The 21,806-nt window shown below is 39.6% G+C and overlaps 1 protein-coding gene across 1 annotated transcript in view; it reads right to left on the bottom strand.

Annotated features, from left to right (window-relative positions):
- The window catches only part of HHAT (hedgehog acyltransferase), a 551,233-nt gene that overhangs the window by 452,439 nt on the left and 76,988 nt on the right, over positions 1–21,806 (bottom strand). The window lies entirely within an intron of this gene.

The raw sequence follows: 21,806 nt of genomic DNA, 5'->3' as shown, positions 1-21,806 counted from the left end.
CCGGCCTCTCTGGAATCCCAGATGATATCCTACCTTCTACAGAAAGCCTTTCCGGAATCCTTCTTAATTCTAGTACTTTCCTTCTGTGGATTATCTCCAATTTATTCTCTATATAGCTTGCCTGTACATAGTTGTTTGCATGTTGTCTCCTCCCTTAGACTATAAGTTCTTTGAAAGTAGGGATTGTCTTTTGCCTTTCTTAGTGTCCCCAGTGCTTAGCACAGTGTCTGGCACACAGTAGGTATCTTAATAAATTATGACTGATTGACTGCTAATAATAAAGCACTGCCTATAGTGGTCCTGCTGAGCCCTTTAATGGATATATTGCCCTGATTTCATCACCAAGAACTGATCTCTCCTTCTGAACTAATATAACACATTGTATCTCTCTTATTGTACTTCATAGTTGTCTACCTTACATTCAACCTCATTTTTATCTTATATTATTATTACTTGTGCAATGCCTTACTAGAATCACTTTGGCAGAGTAAATAAAGTATTCTTGGAGCCAGAAATATCTGGCTCCAATCCTATCTCAAATACTATCTCAGACACTTACAAGCTATATGTCTCTAAGAAAATCACTTAACCTGTCTGTGTCAGGCAACTCCTCTGACTTATTTTCTAAAGACATATTGTCTAAGTCACAGATGGCCCATTTTACAAATAAGGAAACCAAGGCTCAGATAATAAATTCTCAAATGTAGAGAGTGTGGAGGCATTAACTCAAATATTAGGTGGGTATTCTCAGCTAATTAAATCAAAGATCCTTCTAATGTCTCATTCTTCCAACCGTACCATAAGTTCTATGCAGTTCAAGATTGTACCTAATTTTTTCCACATTGTGCAAAGCATCTTCCACATAGGAGGCACTGAAATAATACTTGCTGAGTTGATTTACTCATAATATGCCTAGTAACTGTCTCTGTATACAAGTTCTCAGAAAGTCCTCAAAAACAGTTTGTTCAATAATCTATCTTCTACTTTGAATCAAAAAAAAATTCATTCATGCTAACATACAAGTATACTAGAAATAGCTTTGTGAAATGCATTCATTAGGGTATTACTTATCAGTTCTGCTATGACAGAAAAGCCCTCTCCCACAAACACCCCTTCTTAACTCATGTGGAGGCATGACCAAGTTTCCTAACCTATTAGAATCAACCTAATTAGAATTAGTCTGATTGCATTTCACTTTATCCATTGGCTGTCAAAGATTTTTCGCATAGTTTGAAGTCTTTCAATTGACTGATTGAGATATTCTCTCATCTAGTTAATGTATCACAGTTAAAATGGGGTGGGGTAGTTTCAACTCCAACTCCTACACTTGTTTTGGCCAGGTAGATCTTAGAATAATGTGTAGTGTTTTGGGTTGGGTTTTGTTTTCCTTCTAATTAGTAAACATTCATTTTTTTTCTCCACCCACTGAGAAGAAAACATGGAAAGGCTTGCATGAATTGATGCAGAGTGAAGTGAGCAGAACTTTTTTTAAAAAATAGTTTATAATATAACATCAATATTATAAAAATCAACAGTTTTGAAAGACTCTGATCAAGGGAATGATCAATCAGAATTGTGGAAGACTAATAAGAAAGAACACTGCCTACCTCATGACAGAGAGACAAGGGACTAAAATGCAGAATAAGAAATACATTTCTGGATGTGACCCATATGGGAACGGGCTTTGCTTGACTGTACTAATATACAGGAGTTGTGTATTTCTTTCTTTCTTACCTATGTAGCATTACTAGAACTGGATAAGAGCACTGCGCAGATATCCAGTCATCAAAGTCAGTATCAATAAAATACCATTGCTGCAAAAGGGAATAGTACGGGGGAAAAAAACTCTAAAGAATAAGAATCAACTTAAATTCAACTAGGATTTATTAAATGCCTCCTATATGCAATGCATAAGATGACAAATAAGTAAATATTTGTCTCTGAAAATATCCCATTCACCACACCTAAAACTCTTAGTTTTATAAGCACTTTCTAGTGATGCAAAGGGACACAAGCACCATTTTTAAATTTTATTTAATTTTTAATTTATGCAATAAAACAAGCATTTCCATGACATAGTACAATAAAAAGATGATTGAACATGAAACTGCAAATCCACTATGCACAACTTGCTATTCCTTTCAAATATACAACAAAATTATCATGTAAATTTCTTTTTTTTTCCTTTCCCTCCCCACTATGAGCATCATTTTAATGTGGGGATAAGTCACACAGTAAGTATCCTGCAAAGCTTCAGAAACACAAGTTATACAGTCCACTCAGGGCCCTGGAAAACTGCTATAGGGTCTCAATTAATGGGAAGCCAGTGGACTTGGCACCAAAAACATTGGGTTTACATAAGCCAATCTACCTCTGTGAGCCTCAGTCGTCTCGTCTGTATAATGAGGGGGGTAGATGAAATGACCTTTAAGGTCCCTTCCAGCTTTCACATCCTGTCTAACAGAGCAGATTCCAACAGACTTTAGAGTCTTGCTTGCATAACTGATTCATTGTATGACAAAAAAAAAAAAGGTTCCATCTAAAGGAAAAACTTTGCTTGCCGAACTTCATGCTTTTTTCCATTTAAAATATTTACTTCAAGGAAACTGCCTGCCTAAAAAAACGAAGCCCACAAGTATAAGAGAAGAGCTTCAAACTACAGATATATTGACTTAGGCTGTAAAAATATTGACAAACTTTCCCCTCTGAGCAACAGTTCCATGGACTTTACACTTAATTTCCCCAACATTAGAACAAAGTAGCCTTGCCCTTTCATGTTCAGGGGCAAAGGACGGGGCCTCTTTCCTGAAATGTCATCGTTTCACGCACATATAGACCTGAAGGGCACTGCAGAAGTGATCTAGATGGTCCAACCCCTCTCATGTTATAGGTGAAGATTCCAAGGATAAGAGTTTAAATATTAAATACTCAAGGTCATACAACTTGTCAGTTAATAGAGCCAAGATCTGATCCCCAGGTCTTCGACTCCACATGCAGGATTCTTTGTCCCACACCATTGCCTCTCAATGACAAACCTCTTTTGTCTATGCTATGAGAGCCCAGGAATGTACAAACAAGAACCACATTACAGCATGTATATTCAAGCCAGGGGGGAAAAAGCCGATGTCAGGAAAAGATTTATTCCATGGAGAAGCACTTGCTTGAAAGTCCCTCAACAACACCAACTGTGCTGAGATTTCATTTAATAAGAGAACCCTTAAAAGTTCATTCAGTCAATGAGCAAACATTTATTAAGCATCTATATGAGTTAGGTACTGAGACAAAAGACAAAAATGAAACAGCATTCTCTTCATGCACAAGTCATTTATTGAGCAACTGCTATAGCAATAAATGTGCAAGAGGCATTGTGGTAGAAGGGATAGAATGCTGGACCTGGAATCAAGATCTGGGTTTAAATCCTGTCATTTGGCATTTGATAGTTCTGTAAATAAGGACAAATCTCTTTACCTCTCTGAGCCGCAATTTCATCATCTATAAATTGGGTATGGTTATACTTGAAGTACCTATGTTACATGTAAAAATAAGGCCTATATCACAGTCAGTTATTATTATTAGGTCATGGACCTTGGTTTCAAGGATTATATAGTTTAACAAGGAAGAGAGGTACAGAAATAAAGTAATGTAAGGGTGGGGTTGATTGATTTACTCAACCTCCTCTATTTAAAGTGATGAGACACTTAATCAATCATAAGCCTTAGACCCCCCAAAAATGACACAAGACAGGAAGTCTGTTACAATTGGCTGAGGGATTTCATCATGTCCTCTGGGTTTTGTGTAAAAGGATCAAATTATCTGGAAAGAGAGAACTGCAGAAAATGGAGTAAGCATTCTGTTCTAGCTAAAACTTCTGAAAAGGAACAAAGTGAACCAACAGAGGAGTGAAGATGGAGGAAGAGGAAAGGTCTCAACTTTGGTCTTGGGTCTAAATACATATCTAAATGCATGCAGGCATACATTCACACACACACACACACACACACACACACACACACATGTTGGCCAGAGGAGGACTACAAAGAGCACAGCAGATTTGAGACTTCTCATCTTCCCATCAGTGTCCTAGTGGCATCCCCAGATAAGCCAGTAGCAGTGTATATATTTGGAGGCAAAGATAGAACAGACATAAATTCACGTATCTACAAGGAGCCTACTACACTATGCACCCCAAGAATGGAAGAAAAGGAATTTCAGCAAACAGGAGCTACCTTTTCCACGTGTCCCCTAAGCTTGAGCCCACTTCCCCCTGGACTCTGTGTATACTATTGACAGAGCATGTCACAGACTTTTGGGGGTGTTTTATACCAACTATTCTTACCCCTAAGCTATTTAAGGTCACCTGACTAAACTGATAAACTTGGGGTGGGGGAATCACCAATAGGGACTTGAACCAATCATATTAAAGCATCACCCCTTGTCTCCTCAGGGATACCTTTACAGCCCTGAGGGGGAGATGTAGTCTTGCTCTGGGACCTGACTTATCTGTGAGAGTGGGAATTGGGGGAAAAATCATCAGATCTTCCATGGGTTACAACAGAATGCACCTGTCAAAAGAAGTACAAAGTACTCTGAGAGGAGATTACTTCCATCCTGGAGTCAAGGAGGGTTTCCTAAGGAATAGGCATTTTGAGCTAGGCTCTGGCTAAAACCCAATGCAATGCCCTGTTTAGGGGCAGGGCTGCCTCATAATTTAGCCCAACAACTAAAACAATTATAAACAACATTATCCTCTCAGACTTTGGGTTCCATTAGAGCAGGCACCATGTTTTATCTAAATTCTGTATCTCCATCCAGCACACAGCACAGAGCTCTGTATGTAGTACACATGGAATGAATATTTGATTAATGGAATTTTTAAATTGTAGCAGTTCACATTTACAAAGTACTTTACTAGTGCAGAAATTTCACATGGATTTTCTCATTTGATTCTCACAATCATTCTGAAATAGGCAGTGCAACAAATCTTATCCCTATTCTACCTAAGAGGAAGTCACACCTCAAAGAGGTTAGATGATTTACCCAAGGCTCTACAACTAGCAAACGGTGAGTAGGGAACAGGAACTTGGGTTTCCTATCATAAAAAGACTTGAGCTTTTGTCTTTAAGAGACACTATGCTGGGCATTGTACAAAACTAGCAAACATGATCCCCAATTTCTAAGAGCTTACACTCTAATACAGACATTCGTGGATCATGAAGAACATCATACTTCTAATTAGCAAAGGATGTGCTCATTAACTCCAATGAATCTCTCCCACAAACTTCCATTTTGCTCATTTTGCAAATGGGAAAATTATGGTGGATCCTAAAAGCCTGGCACCTATTAACCTCATTAATTCCTTCTTTCCCTACAAATCAGCAACAAAAATATCCAAGAATTATGCATTTAGCTCCTTTGTGCCCCATACCCTGTCCTGGGTGCTGGACAGAAATACAAAGGAAATAAAACAGTCCTAGCTCTGTTCATGAGTTCAAGACTCATCTCCCTGAGTTCAAATCTGGCCTCAGATACTAGTGTGACCCTGAGCAAGTCACTTAACCCTGTTTGCCTCAGTTTCTCATGTGTAAAATGAGTTCGAGAAGGAAATGGCAAACTAGTATCCAGTATCTTTGCCAAGAAAATCCCAAAATTGAATCACAAACAGTCAGACACAACTAAACAACAAAAACATGTAAAGGCTGAAATGTTGGGATGGAGTTAGTCAGGGAGGCCTATTAGTGAAAGGACAGAAGCTAAGAGGATCATAGATTTAGAGCCAGAAGAGACTCTAGAGGTCATCCAATCCAATCCCATCACTGTTCAGACGAGGTTAACTGGGGCCAAGGGAGATGAAGTGACTCACCCACAGTAACACAAGTAGGAAGTTAAAGACATGGGGTTTGAACCCAGGTACTCTGCCTACAAATTCATTGTTCTTTTCACTGTATCAGGCTGCCTAGAATATCCCTTCCTGGTTTTCCAAGGCTACCAAAAACGAGGCGGAAGAGCTATAAGGCATTTTTTCCCCCACAGACAGTCCTAATTTAGAAAATGTCCTGGTTTAGGCAATGTCTTGATTTGTTACCACCTCCTAACTGATACATTCACTTTCTAACAGCTCTCCCTGCTTCCAGCATTTCTCATCTTCAGTCCATCCTGGATGTCCACTTCAGGACAGTTCTTATCATATCACTCACATGCTCCCTTCAAAACCTTTCAGGGCATCCCCACTTATTATCAGATAATATCTAAACTCTAATCTGACATTCAAAACCTTCCACAGCCTCACCCTCTGCTACCTTTCTAAGGTTATATCCTATTATCTCCATAAGCAAGACTGTGCTCCCACTACAATGACCCTCCAAAAGCAAGGTGCACAATTTTGCCTCCAAACCCTTGCTCGTGTTCCCCCTATCACCACCAAAAAGTCTCTATCCTTTCCATCTAGCTTAGGTTTCCAAATGTCAAAGACTCAGCTCAAATCCCTCCTCCTACAAGGCCTTCCCAAACCATTGCTCAGCCTAGTTCTCTAATCAAAATCCTATTTTTTCAACATTCATTTTTCACAAGATTTTGAGTTCAAAATTTTTCTTCCTCCTCCCTCTCCCCGGCCCAAGATGGTAAGCAATCTAATATAGGTTTACATGTGCAATCATATAAAAATATTTCCATATCTTCCCAAAATTCTTAAGAAATTTTCTGTCTGGGGGGAACAGAGCCAAGATGGCGGCTGGAAAGCAGGGACTTGCTTAAGCTCCCCTCCAAACACCTATAAAAATGGCTCTGAACAAGTTCTAGAGCTGCAGAATCCATGAAATAGCAAAGAGAAGCTGGGCTCCAGCCCAGGACAGCCTGGATGGTGGCTGTGAAGGGACTATCGCATGGAGCTGGGAGCAGAGCAGAGCCCAGCGTGGGCTGCACCAGGACCAACCAGACAGGGAGTTGGGCGGAGCAGGCCTGAGGGCCATGAATCATTGAGCTGTGGCAGTTACCAGACTTCTCAACCCACAAATGCCAAAGACAACAGAGAAGGTTAGTGGGAAAGGCTGCTGGGACAGAGTGAAAGGTGTTCCCGGTGGGGCACCACCCCAGGGGGAGCAGCATTGGTGGTGCATCTCTGAGGCTGCTTTCAGAGCTACAGATACAATTGCTTCCCGCCCCAGGCCCACCAGGTGGGAGGAATTAAGTGGCAGATTAGAGCAGGAGTGCAAAGTCTGCTTTGCCCTGCCTGGATCTGGGCCTCCTGGTTGGCGGTTCTTGGGGGACAAGGAGTGTTGGTGTGGCAGAGCTTGCTGTGTAAAAGTAGCTCTGAAAATAGCAATGCAGCTCCTCAAGTTTGGGACAAAGTACTCTCTACTCTACAAGCAGTCATATCCTGACAAAAAGCTCAAAGGTCAAGTGGTTGGCTGGGAACATTAACAGGCAGTGAAAACAGTCTCAGATTCAGACTGAGACTTTGGAATCTTTTTTTTGGTGACAAAGAAGATGAAAAACATACAGCCAGAAGAAGTCAACAAAGTCAAAGAGCCTACATCAAAAGCCTCCAAGAAAAATATGAATTGGTCTCAGGCCATGGAAGTACTCAAAAAGGATTTGGAAAAGCAAGTAAGAGAAGTAGAGGAAAAACTGGGATGAGAAATGAGAGAGATGCAAGAAAACCATGGAAAAACAAGTCAATGACTTGCTAAAGGAGACCCAAAAAATACGGAAGAAAAGTATTAAAAAATAGACTAACCCAAATGGCAAAAGAGCTCCAAAAAGCCAATGAGGAAAAGAATGCCTTGAAAGGCAGAATTAGCCAGATGGAAAAGGAGATCCAAAAGACCACTGAAAAAAATACTACCTTAAAAATTAAATTGGAGCAAGTGAAAGCTAGTGATGTTATGAGAAATCAAGATATTATAAAACAGAACCAAAGGAATGAAAAAATGGAAGACAATGTGAAACATCTCATTGGAAAAACCACTGACCTAGAGAATAGATCCAAGAGAGATAATTTAAAAATTATTGGACTCCCTGAAAGCCATGATCAAAAGAAGAGCCTAGATATCATCTATCAAGAAATTATCAAGGAGAACTGCCCTGATATTCTAGAGCCAGAGGGTAAAATAGAAATTGAAAGAATCCACTGATCCCCTCTTGAAAAAGATCCCCAAAAGAAAACTCCTAGGAATATTGTCATCAAATTTCAGAGTTCCCAGATCAAGGAGAAGATATTGCAAGCAGCCAGAAAGAAACAATTTGAATATTGTGGAAACACAATCAGGATAACACAAGATCTAGCAGCTTCTACATTAAGAGATCGAAGGGCTTGGAATATGATATTCTGGAGGTCAATAGAGCTAGAATTAAAACCAAGAATCACCTACCCAGCAAAACTGAGTATTATGCTCCAAGGCAAAATATGGACTTTCAAGAAAATAGAGGACTTTCAAGCTTTCTCAGTGAAAAGACCAGAGCTGAATAGAAAATTTGACTTTCAAACACAAGAATCAAGAGAAGCATGAAAAGGTAAACAAGAAAGAGAAATCATAAGGGACTTACTAAAGTTGAACTGTTTTGCTTACATTCCTACATGGAAAGATGAGGTGTGCAATTCATGAGACCTCAGTACTAGGGTAACTGAAGAGAATATACATATACATATAGACAGAGGGCACAGGGTGAGTTGAATATGAAGGGATAATATCTAAAAAGAAATAAAATTAAGGGACGAGAGAGGAACATATTGAGAGAGGGAGAAAGGGAGAGATAGAATGGGGTAAATTATCTCACATAAAAGTGGCAAGAAAAAGCAGTTCATTGGAAGGGAAGAAGGGGCAGGTGAGGGGGAATGAGTGAATCTTGCTCTCATGGGATTTGACTAGAGGAGGGAATAACATGCACACTCAATTGGGTATCTTATCCCAGAAGAAAGAAGGAGGAAGGAGATAAAAAGGGGGGATGATAGAAGGGAGGGCAGATGGGGGAGGAGGTAATCAAAAGCAAACACTTTCAAAAAGGGACAGGGTCAAGGTAGAAAATTGAATAAAGGGGGACTGGATAGTCAGTCTTTCACAACATGAGTATTGTAGAAGGATTTTGCTTAATGATACACGTGTGACCTATGTTGAACTGCTTGCCTTCTTAGGCAAGTGGGAAGTTAGCTTCCCTTCTTAGTAGGAAGGGAAGAGGGGAGAGAATTTGGAACTCAAAGTTTTAAAAGCAGATGTTCAAAAAACAGTTGTTTTGCATGCAACTGGGAAATAAGATATACAGGCAATGGGGCATAGAAAGAAAACTTGCCCTACAAGAAAGTAAGGGAAAAGGGGATGGGGGAGTGGAGTGACAGAAGGGAGGGCTGACTGGGGAATGGGGCAATCAGAATATATGCCATCTTGGAGTGGGTGGGAGGGTATAAATGGGGAGAAAATTTGTAATTCAAAATCTTGTGGAAACTAAAAACATTAAATAAAAAAAAGAATCATCTGCAAAATAAATGAATGAATGAATGAATGACTATTTTAAAAAAAAGAAATTTACTCTCTCAGACTTCTCATTTGGCATTTATTTTCTTTTACATATCTATCTGTATAGTTAACTTTTTTGCTTTTGCCCTCAACTTGGCTGTAAACTTTTCAAGGGCAAGACCTTACACCTAAGTCTGTCCCAATGCTTTGTACATTATAAGTGTTTCCTATATGGGGACTGATTATAGAACCTCAGGGCAATACAAAACCATTTGGATTCCTAATGACTTCCCCATAAAATAAGTTATTTAAAGAAAATAAGTTTAAATTTTAATTGCCTAAAATTTCACAAAAGCTTACTTTTTAAACTTCTTAAAAATTTTCCCAACATGATATCCTAACATTTAATGCTTTTACCTGCATTTCTATATCCAGAGGACCTATGAAAGACACACATTTTTCAAAGTAATGAGTCAGAAACCATAATGATACTTTGCAAAGGGGTGAGGGTGAAGGGCAGGAGCATTAGAGGCAGAAAATTCCTATAGAAGGAGATTCCATAAAGAAAGTTTGCAAAGAGCTGCAGAGTAAAAATCTATGTTAAAGAAATACACTCATCCAGGACGCTACACTAATTATAACAAACAGGAATCAAAAGTATCAGCCTTATCCCCTGAACTGCATGCAAGGCTGTTTTGGTTCTGTTATTACTATTATTACGATTACAACAACAATTTTACTAGCTAACATACAGGGTGTTCCAAAAGTCTTAGTGAAGCTTTAAGCTACTGAACTTAAGATATTGAGGTTTAAAGCTGCACTAAGACTTTTGGAACACCCTGTATGTTAGCTGGTATTACTGTTATAACTGTTGAAGTTTTAATAACTTAAAACTACACTAAGACTTTTGGAACACCGTGCGTGCAGCCCTATACAATTTTCAAAGCACTTGGCATATGTTATCTCATTTGTTTTTTACAACAACTCTATGAATTAGGTCCTATTTTTATATGCATTTTACAGATTTATACCCATTTTACAAAGGAAACTGAGGCTTTAAAAGGTTAAGTAATATACCCAGAGGCATCCAGTTAATAAGTGTCAAAATCAGTCTTCAGACTCAGTTCTTCCTGACTCCAAGTCCCACACTTGATCTACTATGCCATGTAACTGCTTCAGTGAACAATTTTATTTCCCCAAAGTCCTACTCTAATGCCTCATCATGGCATGGAAATGACCCTGGGTCCTCAAAGGCTATGCCCTCAGGTCTTACCAGGCTAGAAAGGTACCAAGGTGAGTCACAATGATGAGAGGATATGAGGTCAACAGAACTGCTCAGCTAGTAAGGAGAGGAAGAATGTGAGTTGAAAGAGCCCCTGCTCTGCAGTTAGAGGACCTGAGTTCAAATCCTATCTCAGATTTTTACTAGCTAGGTGACCCTGGACAAGTCACCTAACCACCCTAAGTCTCAATTTTTTCATCTGTAAAATGAGAGTTAGACTAGGTGGCTCCAGAAATCCTTAACAACTGTATCTTATGACCATAGTTCTGCTGCCCAGGGACTAGCCTGGCTAAGTCTGAAGAAGGTCATCACCAGGTTGGCATTAAGTGAATGAATTTTTCTATCACAGTAAGTCTCCAACACAATCTCCTAAATTATAGGAGGAGTTACAATCTACAGAGGAATAAAGTCTAAATGATTCTTAAGGTTGGAAATCAAATTAATAATTGGTGAGAAATGAGAAATCCACTTCTCCAAGTGAAAGAAGGAAAAAGCCTAGAGTCTACCCAAGTTGCTAATAATAAGAACATCTAGAGCCAGTTAGAAAATCTAAAAGGCTCCTTCCAACTTTACAGCTTCCAACTTTATGATCCTGAGAGATTCCTGAAGTAATAATTTTATCACTCATAATCATTATTGATACAATGTTACAACTCACACTTTGGTTAAACTTTCAAGTTTATAAAGAGTTTTCTTCACCACAATGCTGCAAGACAAGGCATCACGAGTTTCACAGACAGGGAACATTTGGCTCCAGCAAGTTCCGAGGATGTGCTCCTACATGCTGTAATGTTTCAGAATCTAGGTCTTCTAACTCTGAAATCAGGGCCCTTTCCATTACTCCATATATACAAAAGCTGGTGTTAAACAGGACAAAAGGAAGCAACCAGAAACGGTTTTAAGCTTTAAGTTTAAGCACGTATTTTTCCCCCAAGCTGGAAGAAAGCCTGAGATGATTGAGAATGAAAAAGGCTATTACTACATCATGGCAAAAACCCAAGGCACCTACAGAAACTAGCCATGTGAAACAGAGACATTTATCCTGCAGCTGTGGTCAATTACACCAGGTGTGCTGCTCATTTTAAGGAATCAGATTCTCCCAGGACCAGAGTTAACCATTCATGAGTTCCTGCTCACCACAGAAGTTATGGTATCATGTCCAGAACAGCTACAGTAGGATAGCTGAAGTGATTAGTACTGAAATGCAATAATTTGTGGGAATTTAATGGGAAAGAAACTCAACTTTTTTGTGATTCCCACATGAAGGGAGGGTTAACTATGAAGGCTGAAGTCTACCCCAGTTGCTAACAAGGCTGTTACAAGAAACACTGACAGGTGAATTTGTTAAATGAGACTTTCACTGCCCTGAGGTTCTTCTCTCTTTTCCTGGTCTCTGTACATACACAGTTTTTTTTTATTTAAATTTATTTATTTGACATATTTAGTTTTCAGCATTGATTTTCACAATAGTTTGAATTACAAATTTTTTCCCCATTTCTACCCTCCCCCCCACTCCAAGATGGCGTATATTCTGGTTGCCCTGTTCCCCAGTCAGCCCTCCCCTCTATCACACCCCTCCCCTCTCATCTCCTTTTCCCTTCCTTTCTTGTAGGGTAAGATAAATTTCTACACCCCATTGCCTGTGTATCTTATTTTTTAATTGCATGCAAAAAACTTTTTTTTGTTTGTTTTTGAACATCTGATTTTAAAACTTTGAGTTCCAAATTCTCTCCCCTCTTCCCTTCCCACCCACCCTCCCTAAGAAGTCAAGCAATTCAACCTAGGCCACATGTGTATCATTATGTATAACCCTTCCATAATACTCATGTTGTGAAAGACTAACTACATTTTGCTCCTTCCCAACCCATCCCGCTTTATTGAATTTTCTCCCTTGACCCTGTCCCCTTTCCAAAGTGTTTGTTTTTGATTACCTTCACCCCCATCTGCCCTCCCCTCCATCATCCCCCCCCCTTTTATTTTTTTTTCTTCCTCCCTCTTCTTTCCTGTGGGGTAAGATACACAACTGAGTATGTATGGTATTCCCTCCTCAGGCCAAATCTGATGAGCGCAAGGTTCACTCATTCCCCCCTCACCTGCCCTCTCCCCTCCTCCCACAGAACTGCTTCCTCTTGCCACCTTTATGTGAGATAATCCACCCCATTCTATCTCTCCCTATCTCCCTCTCTCAGTATGATGCTCTTTCATCGCTTAATTTCATTTTATTTCTTTTAGATATCTTCCCTTCATCTTCAACTCACCCTGTGTCACACATATATATACACATAGATATATACATACATACACATTCACTTATATATATATACATAAACATATATATATATATGCATATTCCCTTCAACTACCCTAATACTGAGGTCTCATGAATCATCCATGTCCTCTTTCCATGAAGGAATGTAAACAAAACAGTTCAACTTTAGTAAGTCCCTTGCAATTTCTGTTTCTTGATTACCTTTTCATGCTTCTCTTGATTCTTATGTTTGAAAGTCAAATTTTCTATTCAGTTCTGGTCTTTTCACTGAGAAAGCTTGAAAGTCCTCTATTTTATTGAAAATCCATATTTTGCCTTGGAGCATGATACTCAGTTTTGCTGGGTAGGTGATTCTAGGTTTTAATCCTAGCTCCATTGACCTCCAGAATATCGCATTCCAAGCCCTTCGATCTCTTAATGTAGAAGCTGCCAGATCCTGGGTTATTCTGATTGGGTTTCCACAATACTCAAATTGTTTTTTTCTGGCTGCTTGCAGTATTTTCTCCTTGATCTGGGAGCTCTGGAATTTGGTGACAATATTCCTAGGAGATTTCTTTTTGGGATCTATTTGAGGAGGCGATCGATGGATTCTTTCAATTTCTATTTTGCCCTGTGGCTCTAGAATATCAGGGCGGTTCTCCTTCATAATTTCTTGAAAGATGATATCTAGGCTCTTTTTTTGATCATGGCTTTCAGGTAGTCCAATTATTTTTAAATTATCTCTCCTGGATCTATTTTCCAGGTCAGTGGTTTTTCCAAGGAGATATTTCACATTGTCTTCCATTTTTTCATTCCTTTGGTTCTGTTTTATAATATCCTGGTTTCTCATAAAGTCACTAGCTTCCACTTGCTCCAATCTAATTTTTAAAGTAGTATTTTCTTCAGTGGTCTTTTGGACCTCCTTTTCCATTTGGCTAATTCTGCCTTTCAAGGCATTCTTCTCCTCATTGGCTTTTTGGAGCTCTTTTGCCATTTGAGTTAATCTGTTTTTTAAGGTGTTGTTTTCTTCAGTATATTTTTCAGTATTTTTTTGGGTCTCCTTTAGCAAGTCATTGACCTGTTTTTCATGGTTTTCTCGCATCCTTCTCATTTCTCTTCCCAATTTTTCCTCTACTTCTCTAACTTGCTTTTCCAAATCCTTTTTGAGCTCTTCCATGGCCTGGGACCAGTTCATGTTTTTCTTGGAGGTTTCTGTTGTAGGCTCTTTGACTTTATTAATTTCTTCTGTCTGTATGTTTTGGTCTTCTTTGTCAGCAAAGAAAGAATGCAGAGTCTGAGACTGAATCTTGGTGCGTTTTCGCTACCTGGCCATAATCCCAGCCAACTAACTTGACCTTTGAGTTTTTCAGTGGGGTATGACTGCTTGTAGACTACGGAGTTCTATGTTCCACGTTTGGGGGGGAGGTGCCAGCTCTGCCGCACCAGCACTGCTCCTTCCCCAAGGACCCCCAACCCGAACTGGGCTCAGATCTTCGGCAGGCTGTGCACCCCTGCTCTGATCCGCCACTTAATTCCTCCCACCAGGTGGGCCTGGAGCCGGAAGCAGCAGCAGCCGTAGCTGCCCCACCTCCGCTGCCCCCAGGGCTGGAAGCTGAACCGGAACTCCTTCCACTCCCGCAGCTTTTCCCACTAACCTTCTCAGCAGTCTTTGGTGTTTGTGGGTTGAGAAGTCTCGTAACTGCCGCAGCTCACTGAATCAGGGCGCTAGGGCCCCCTCAGCCCGGCTTCTGGTCTGGATGGTCCAAGTCGCTCAGGCTGGGCTCTGCTCCACTCCATTCCCAGCTCCCAGCTCCATGAGGGATAGACCTCACCCAGAGACCATCCAGGCTGTCCTGGGCTGGAGCCCTGCTTCCCTCTGCTGTTCTGTGGGTTCTGCCGTTCTAGAATTGGTTCAGAGCCATTTTTTATAGGTTTTTGGAGGGGCTCGGCAGGGAGCTCAGGCTGGTCCCTGCTTTCCAGCTGCCATCTTGGCTCCGCCCCCTACATACACAGTTTTAAGGAAATTTTCTGAATCCTAAACTGCTAGCTAGGTCCATCCACTTTATCACAAGACAAGAACTAGAGAAAGGAAAAGATGTCTATGTGTCTTCTTATAAAGGAGTTCAAAGCATACTAAATACTATCATTCTGTACTATTTCTGCTAATTCAATCATTAAAATAGCTCATTCTTAAACTTGGCTCAAATTCATCATCTTCTCTGCCACCATCAATTTTTAAAAGTATATTGGATTATTTAATGATACAATCATCTTTGTTCTCCAAATTTATCATGCTTATCAAATACAGTCAGGGCCTAGAAGGCTTTATTTGATGGCAATCAATGCAATCCCACCTCTAATCTTAGGCTCCAGGAATTAGAGTTCAGAAACTTGGGATCCCAATTTCAAAATCTTGACTACTGCAGAGATCTAAAGACTTGGAACTTAATTTATAACTTCAATATGCTAAGTGCAATCAGGCCCTATTATCTGAACTTTTCTGGGTTACAAGAGAAAATGCTGCAAATGCCAGGAAGGCATAGATTCTCAGAACAATCAAAACAGTTTCAATCAATCAGCAATTGATTATTAAGCAGTTACCATGTACTAAGCACTGTACTAAGAGCTGGGGTTTCAACGACAGGCAAAATAGTCCCTGCCTTCAAAGAGCTTCCATTCTTCCTCTGCAACAGGCATTAGCACATAAGCTGTAATTATCTTTATTAAGCTAGGATTTAGGTGGGAGAATCTTTCGCTTCTCTTGCTAGGAAGCAAGCCTCCATGTCACTTCCTGCAGTCTTCTCCACAATCAATCAATCAGTCAATAAATAAACATTGATAATCTGTGCCAGACACTGTGCTCAGCTCTGGGGAAAAGAGGCAAAAGACAGTCCCTGTTCTCAAGGAATTTACAATCTAACGGAGCCCCCAATGGGTTCTGCTTTTACCACCCCCTTCCAACACCCCTTTATGTGTTGTTTCATCCCATCACAACATAAGTTCCTTGAAGGGAGGGACTATCTTGGTTTTTGTTTGAATTGTTAGTGTTATTCCTAGCACTTACCAAGATGCCTGCTACATAGAAAATGCTTAATAAATACTTGATCAATCTGTCTCTATAGATATCTATCCATAATAAGCATCCTGAGATTTCATCACATTTAAGGAAAGTAACCTTGTTCTCTAACACCTGGACATGTGATTTCTTATGACCTACAACTTATCCAAAAGTGACCTCCATTTTTACTCAGAAACAGACACCCAGGGTAGCATCTCTCAAGGACACCTTCCTGGTCACCAAGACTCAGAACCTTATAGAGATCTTGATGCACACTGTCAACAGTGTAACCTTTCCATAAAATCACTTTCATTAAGCCACTATGCAACTAAAAAAAAATTAATGACTTACATTGCCAAGAAGATAAAATCTAAACATCTTGGTTTGGCATTCTCAATCCTCCATAGATTTTTCCCAGTCTACTTTCCCAGCTGTACTCCTTCTATGCTTGGTCTATCTGGACAAAGTAAACAGAGTGCTGGACTTGGGGGGGGGGGGGAAAGATTTTACAATTACTAGCTGTGTAATTTTGGGCCAGTTATGTAACCTTTTGGACCCTCAGTTTCTTTATTTGTAAAATGGATAATAATGCCTGTAGTATTTACCTCAAAGGTTTGCTGAGAAGCCCAGATAAGCTGTTAAGCACAGTTTTGCAAACTTTAAAGTGTTTTGTAAATGCCTTCTATTATTAATGTTATTATTAGTACTCTAACCAGACTGGGAAATCAGGGCTCACAGTCAAGGCAAGTCAACAAACATTTATTAAGTGTCTACTCTGTGCCAGGCACTACACTAACTGCTAATTCATACATGCAAGCATGCTAATTCATACTGGTGGAACTAAAAATTGACCCAATTATTCCTGATAACAATTTGGAATTATACATAAAATATTAATAAGTTGTACACATAGTATCATTTATTCTATTATTAAATTATTAATTATGCATGTAATTATTACTAAATTAATAGACAATATTTTGTGGCGATAGAAAGACAAAGGACATCAATAAAAATTTAATGAAATAATAACAATTAGTATTTACATAGTGCTTTAAATTCTTTGACCCAGAGATCCTACTACTGGATTTACAGCCCACAGGAGGTAACAAAGCAAAAAAAGCTCCAAGTTCACAAAAATATTTTGAACAGCAATGTTTATAACAAGAAAAAGCTATGTCCAAGGGATAGGGGCTGGAAGGAAACAAAAAAAAACAGTGGGATGTAAATATACTGCATTACTGCTGTGCCACCATGAATTACAAATATGCATGATTCAGAGAAATATGGTAAGATTTGTAATTGTAACAATTAGCACTTACATAGTTCTTTAAGATTTGTAAAGTGCTTTACATATGTTAATTCATCTGATCCTTACAATAACCCTGGGAGGTAGGTAATATTATTATCTCAGTTTTGTTTTTTGGGGTTTTTTTTGGAGGCGGGGAAGGCAAGGCAACTGGGATTAAGGTGCCCAAGGTCACACAGCTAGTAAGCGTGTCAAGTGTCTAAGGCCAGATTTGAAGTCTGGTCCTGCTGACTCCAGGGCTGGTGCTCTACTCAGTGTGCCACCTAGCTGCCCATTATCCCAGTTTTATAGATGAGGAAACTGAGGCATGGAGAAGTTAAAGTGACTTGCCCAGGGGAATGCTCTCCCCCTTCTCCTTCTTTTTGCTTCTTCTTCCTCCTAAGGTCTTCCTTCCTCTTATTCTTCTCCTTCTGCTTTCTTCCTCCTTCCCTTCCTCCTTCTTCTTCATTTTGATTGATTTTTATTACTTTTTTTTCAAAAAGCTGGGACAATTTACTTTCTGTGCTGTGCCATTTCATTTTTTATTTCTTAAAATATAGCTCTGAAAAGCCAGACTTTTAAAAGCCCATTGTTTTAAATGGAGCTGCTTGACTCCACCTTAAAACCCAAATGACTCTGGCTTTCCTTGAGCCCCAACCCAAACCTCTGTGGCTCACTGTTTAGGTTTTGATGGCTTAGAATGAGTGTAAATAGCAACTGTTTTTTATTCTGGCCAGAAACTCTGAGGGTCCTCCCCTTACAGACTGGTATCTTTATGATGGTAAAATCAGCTACCTTTATCTTACCCAGCCCTAAATCATTGAATGGCCTTGGCCTTGTACAAACTGAGACCTAGGAAAAGACCTTAATTTAGAAAGGCCAGTGTCACCTAATGCATCCTAGGCCATCCCCAGTTGTCTTGATCTTTGTCTTGTTATTGGATTTTGATTACTCCGGAAAAGAGAATGAGACTGACAATTTTGCACAGCTTAGCCCCATCCATATCCAATTCATACACCAGTCAAGACATCACCCTCATGACGTCACTGGTCCTTTTGGAAGGAATATAGTTTATAGAGGCATTGTTTGAGTATTAGTTGGGAAGTATCTGCTTTGTCAGCTGCATCAAAGGCTACTAAAGAGAAAACCTTCCTCAAAAAGTTGCAAGATGTGAGAAGGAACTAATGAGTAGGGAGTCAGATTTAGGCTTGCTATAAGAAAGTAAAGTGAACCAATGGAACAATTTACACAACAACAACACTGCAAAAACAAACAACTCTGGGAAACTTAGTAACTGATCAATATAACGACCAAACATGGTTCCAGAGGATTTGACAGACTCTCCCAGCAGAGAGGTAATGGATTCAGGGTAATGATTGAGACATATAGTTTTTGTACATGGCCAATACAGGAATTTGTTCTGCTTGACTAGGCATAATTGTTACAAGGGTTTCACCTTTCTTTCTTTTTCAATCAGGAATAGGGAGAAGGTAGGAAAAAAAACCAAATTTTTGTTAACTGAAAAGAATTAACTAGATTTTTTAAAGAAAAAAATAAAACATATTCAAGGGACACTAGCAGTTGACAAGAAGAAGAAAAGTCTTCATGCAGAAAATGGGGTTTGGACTGTATTTAACAGGAAGAGACAGACCATATGAGCTAGATAGAGGAAAGGAGGGAATACATTCCAGGCACAAGAGATGGCCAGCCCAAAAGCATGGAAAGGAGAGATGGTGTTTTCTGTGAGGAAAAGAAAGCCCAACCTGACTGGATTGCAGAGTGAAAGCAGAGAAATCATGTCTAGTGGGGCTGGTAAAACTAGGGTAGGGCCAGATTCCTGTCTTATCTCTTTCCTATGCAAACATTTCCCTTCTTTGAAAATTCAGTTCAGGTGTTACCTCCTGCATCATGCCTCCCCCATCCCTGAACTGAGGAGTGATCTCTCCTTCCTCAGATTTTCTTAGAGGTCTCTATATCTCTTGTTCATTACTCTATTGTTGCTCATATCATACTTACTTTTGTACATGCCACGACCCCCTCCATTAGATTGTAAGTTCTTTGAGGCCAAAACTTGGGGGCAGTGGGGAGTGAGAGACATTCCACTCTTTGTATCATCAGTGTTTAGTACAGGTAATTGTATATAGTAGATGCTTGGTAATTTTTTTTTAACTTCTAGAGAAGATGTTCCATGGAAGGTTCTGGATATGCCAGCTATCACTTGGAATTATTGAACTTCTTTTCACTTCCTTTGAGCTATATTTGGTCCTCCTTAAGGAATATAAACATAAAAGTCTTGGGTTTTATTTATTCAATCACTTAAGTGTTTGATGTATACACAGTATAATACTAAAGACCAGAGATGAGGGAGAGAGGTGGAAAAAAACAGAGGAAGTCTACAAAGGCTTTACAAAACCAGGTAGAAGTAAGTATAAATATATAAAAAACCAGTAATGCAATTACTGGGCTTCATCTCCAGTACATGAATTCCTCCAAAACAGATGCATTCTACAGAATTTTTAACACACATTATGGACAAGGTATCATCTTTGACTCTGATTTTAGCACATGCTCAGGAAGCTTGAAATACCCTGCTCCAATAGACTAGGCAAGAAGAGGAGGAAAACTAGGAGAAAGAGGCTATGGGAGAAATTTGTACAGGCTGGAAGAGAAGGCAAGGGAACAAACATTTATTAAGTGCCTACTATGGACCAGGCACTGTGCTAAATATTGAACTATTATTTCAGTAGATCCTCATAACAACCGTGGGAGGTGGTACTGTTGTTGTTGTTGCTGTTGTTCAGTTGTGTCCTACTCTTCATGACCCCATGAGTCTTCCTGATCCTAGCCCAGTATTCTATCCACCGTACCATCTAGCTGCCCCCAGGTACTATTATTATCCCCACTTTATAATCTCTATTTAGGTTAAATGACTATGTAACCAGGGTCAAACAGAGAGTAAGTATCTGAGATAGATCTCAGATATTCCTGACTCCAGTCCCAGCACTCTCCACTGGGCTACCTACTTCATAATTAACAGAACAGAGGGAATTACATACAATCCCTTCTGATGTGACGTTTGTTAGTGCACTATAATGTCATATATGCCATGTAAATGCTACCATCACTAACCCTTTTCTCACCAATTCAGTTTACTCTCAGTTTATTAGGAGATTTCCCCACCACCACCACCACCACCACACACACACACACACACACACACACACACACACACACATACACACACACACAGCAATGAAACTAGAAGTGTAGAATGGAACTCAGTTTACCACCCACCTGGCTAAAACACACCAATTCCATAAAGTAACAGAAGTCCATATTACTTTCTGATCAGTACCAAACTAAAACAACAAAGTACAGGGACTACAATATGGAAGGGCCACAGGTGTCTGTCCAAGGTGATGAACATGGACATGCTTTTATAGCGTCTGCACTCTGCCATAGATAGATAACCAAGAATTGATGATGCCTTTAGTCTGGTCACTGCGCAATGTTGTGAGCCCTCCTCATCCAGGGATGAGCTATATGACCAGTTCTTCATCCCAGAAGTAAGCCAGAAATACCAGTAATCTTTGTGTAGTACTCCTCAAAGTAGGTTCCTAGACACCATTCTGTATGCACCATTCTATATGTCTATCTCTTCAATGACTCCAAATTTCAGAAAGTACAAGTTAGTTATTCACATATAGAGACAGACTTTAAGGGTTCTCAAGTCTGGGAAGATTTCCCCTAATGCTCATGGGAGTAAGCACAGTCTCCAGAGGAGGAAGCAGGCTAATTTTGCACAGAGGAGGAGCTGCTCTTTGGATGAACTCTGACTAATGAGTCATTTAGCAATTATTGGAAGTATTTCTTTTTCTTTTACCAGATGCTTTGCTGTTTCTAAAATAATCTGAACTAAATAAACTTGCACATGATGTCCAGAGACAAAACTATCTTCCCACCTAACACTTTCTCTGATATTAACTGTTGTCTTAAACGTCATTTTCCCTTTAAAGACAAAGGCTTCATTTGAGGTCTTCTTATTTGTGTGGAAGAGAATGCCAGCAACAGCGGAAAAACATTAGTGAGACCAGCACAAACTGAATAAGGAAGGGTGTGCATCATACCTATTTCTTTATACCCCAACTGAGTCAGGTGACAAGGGTTACAATTCAGGAGAGAATAGGAAATGACAGGAAGAAAGGAAGCAAAATCTCAAGAGAATGTAACCACTGGCAAACATTGGCCAACAATCTCTAAAATCAGTGAATATTTTCACTTTCTCTAAGACTATATACAGAAACTACTATCTACAAAGTACAGTTCTGGGTCCACTCCCTACTCGCAAATTTCCCCAGATTACACAAGTCCTTCATAGTACACTTAAACAAATCAATGAATCAACAAGTAAGTAGGTGTGGGGGGTGCAAGCACAAAGAGTGAAATAATCCCTACCCATAAGAGTCTGCATTCAAATGTATATG

This window comes from Trichosurus vulpecula, chromosome 4 (genome assembly GCF_011100635.1).
Source record: "Trichosurus vulpecula isolate mTriVul1 chromosome 4, mTriVul1.pri, whole genome shotgun sequence".
In the NCBI taxonomy this organism is placed as follows: domain Eukaryota; kingdom Metazoa; phylum Chordata; class Mammalia; order Diprotodontia; family Phalangeridae; genus Trichosurus; species Trichosurus vulpecula.
Note: the sequence above shows the minus strand (reverse complement) of the source record. Positions and strands in the feature narration are given on the sequence as shown.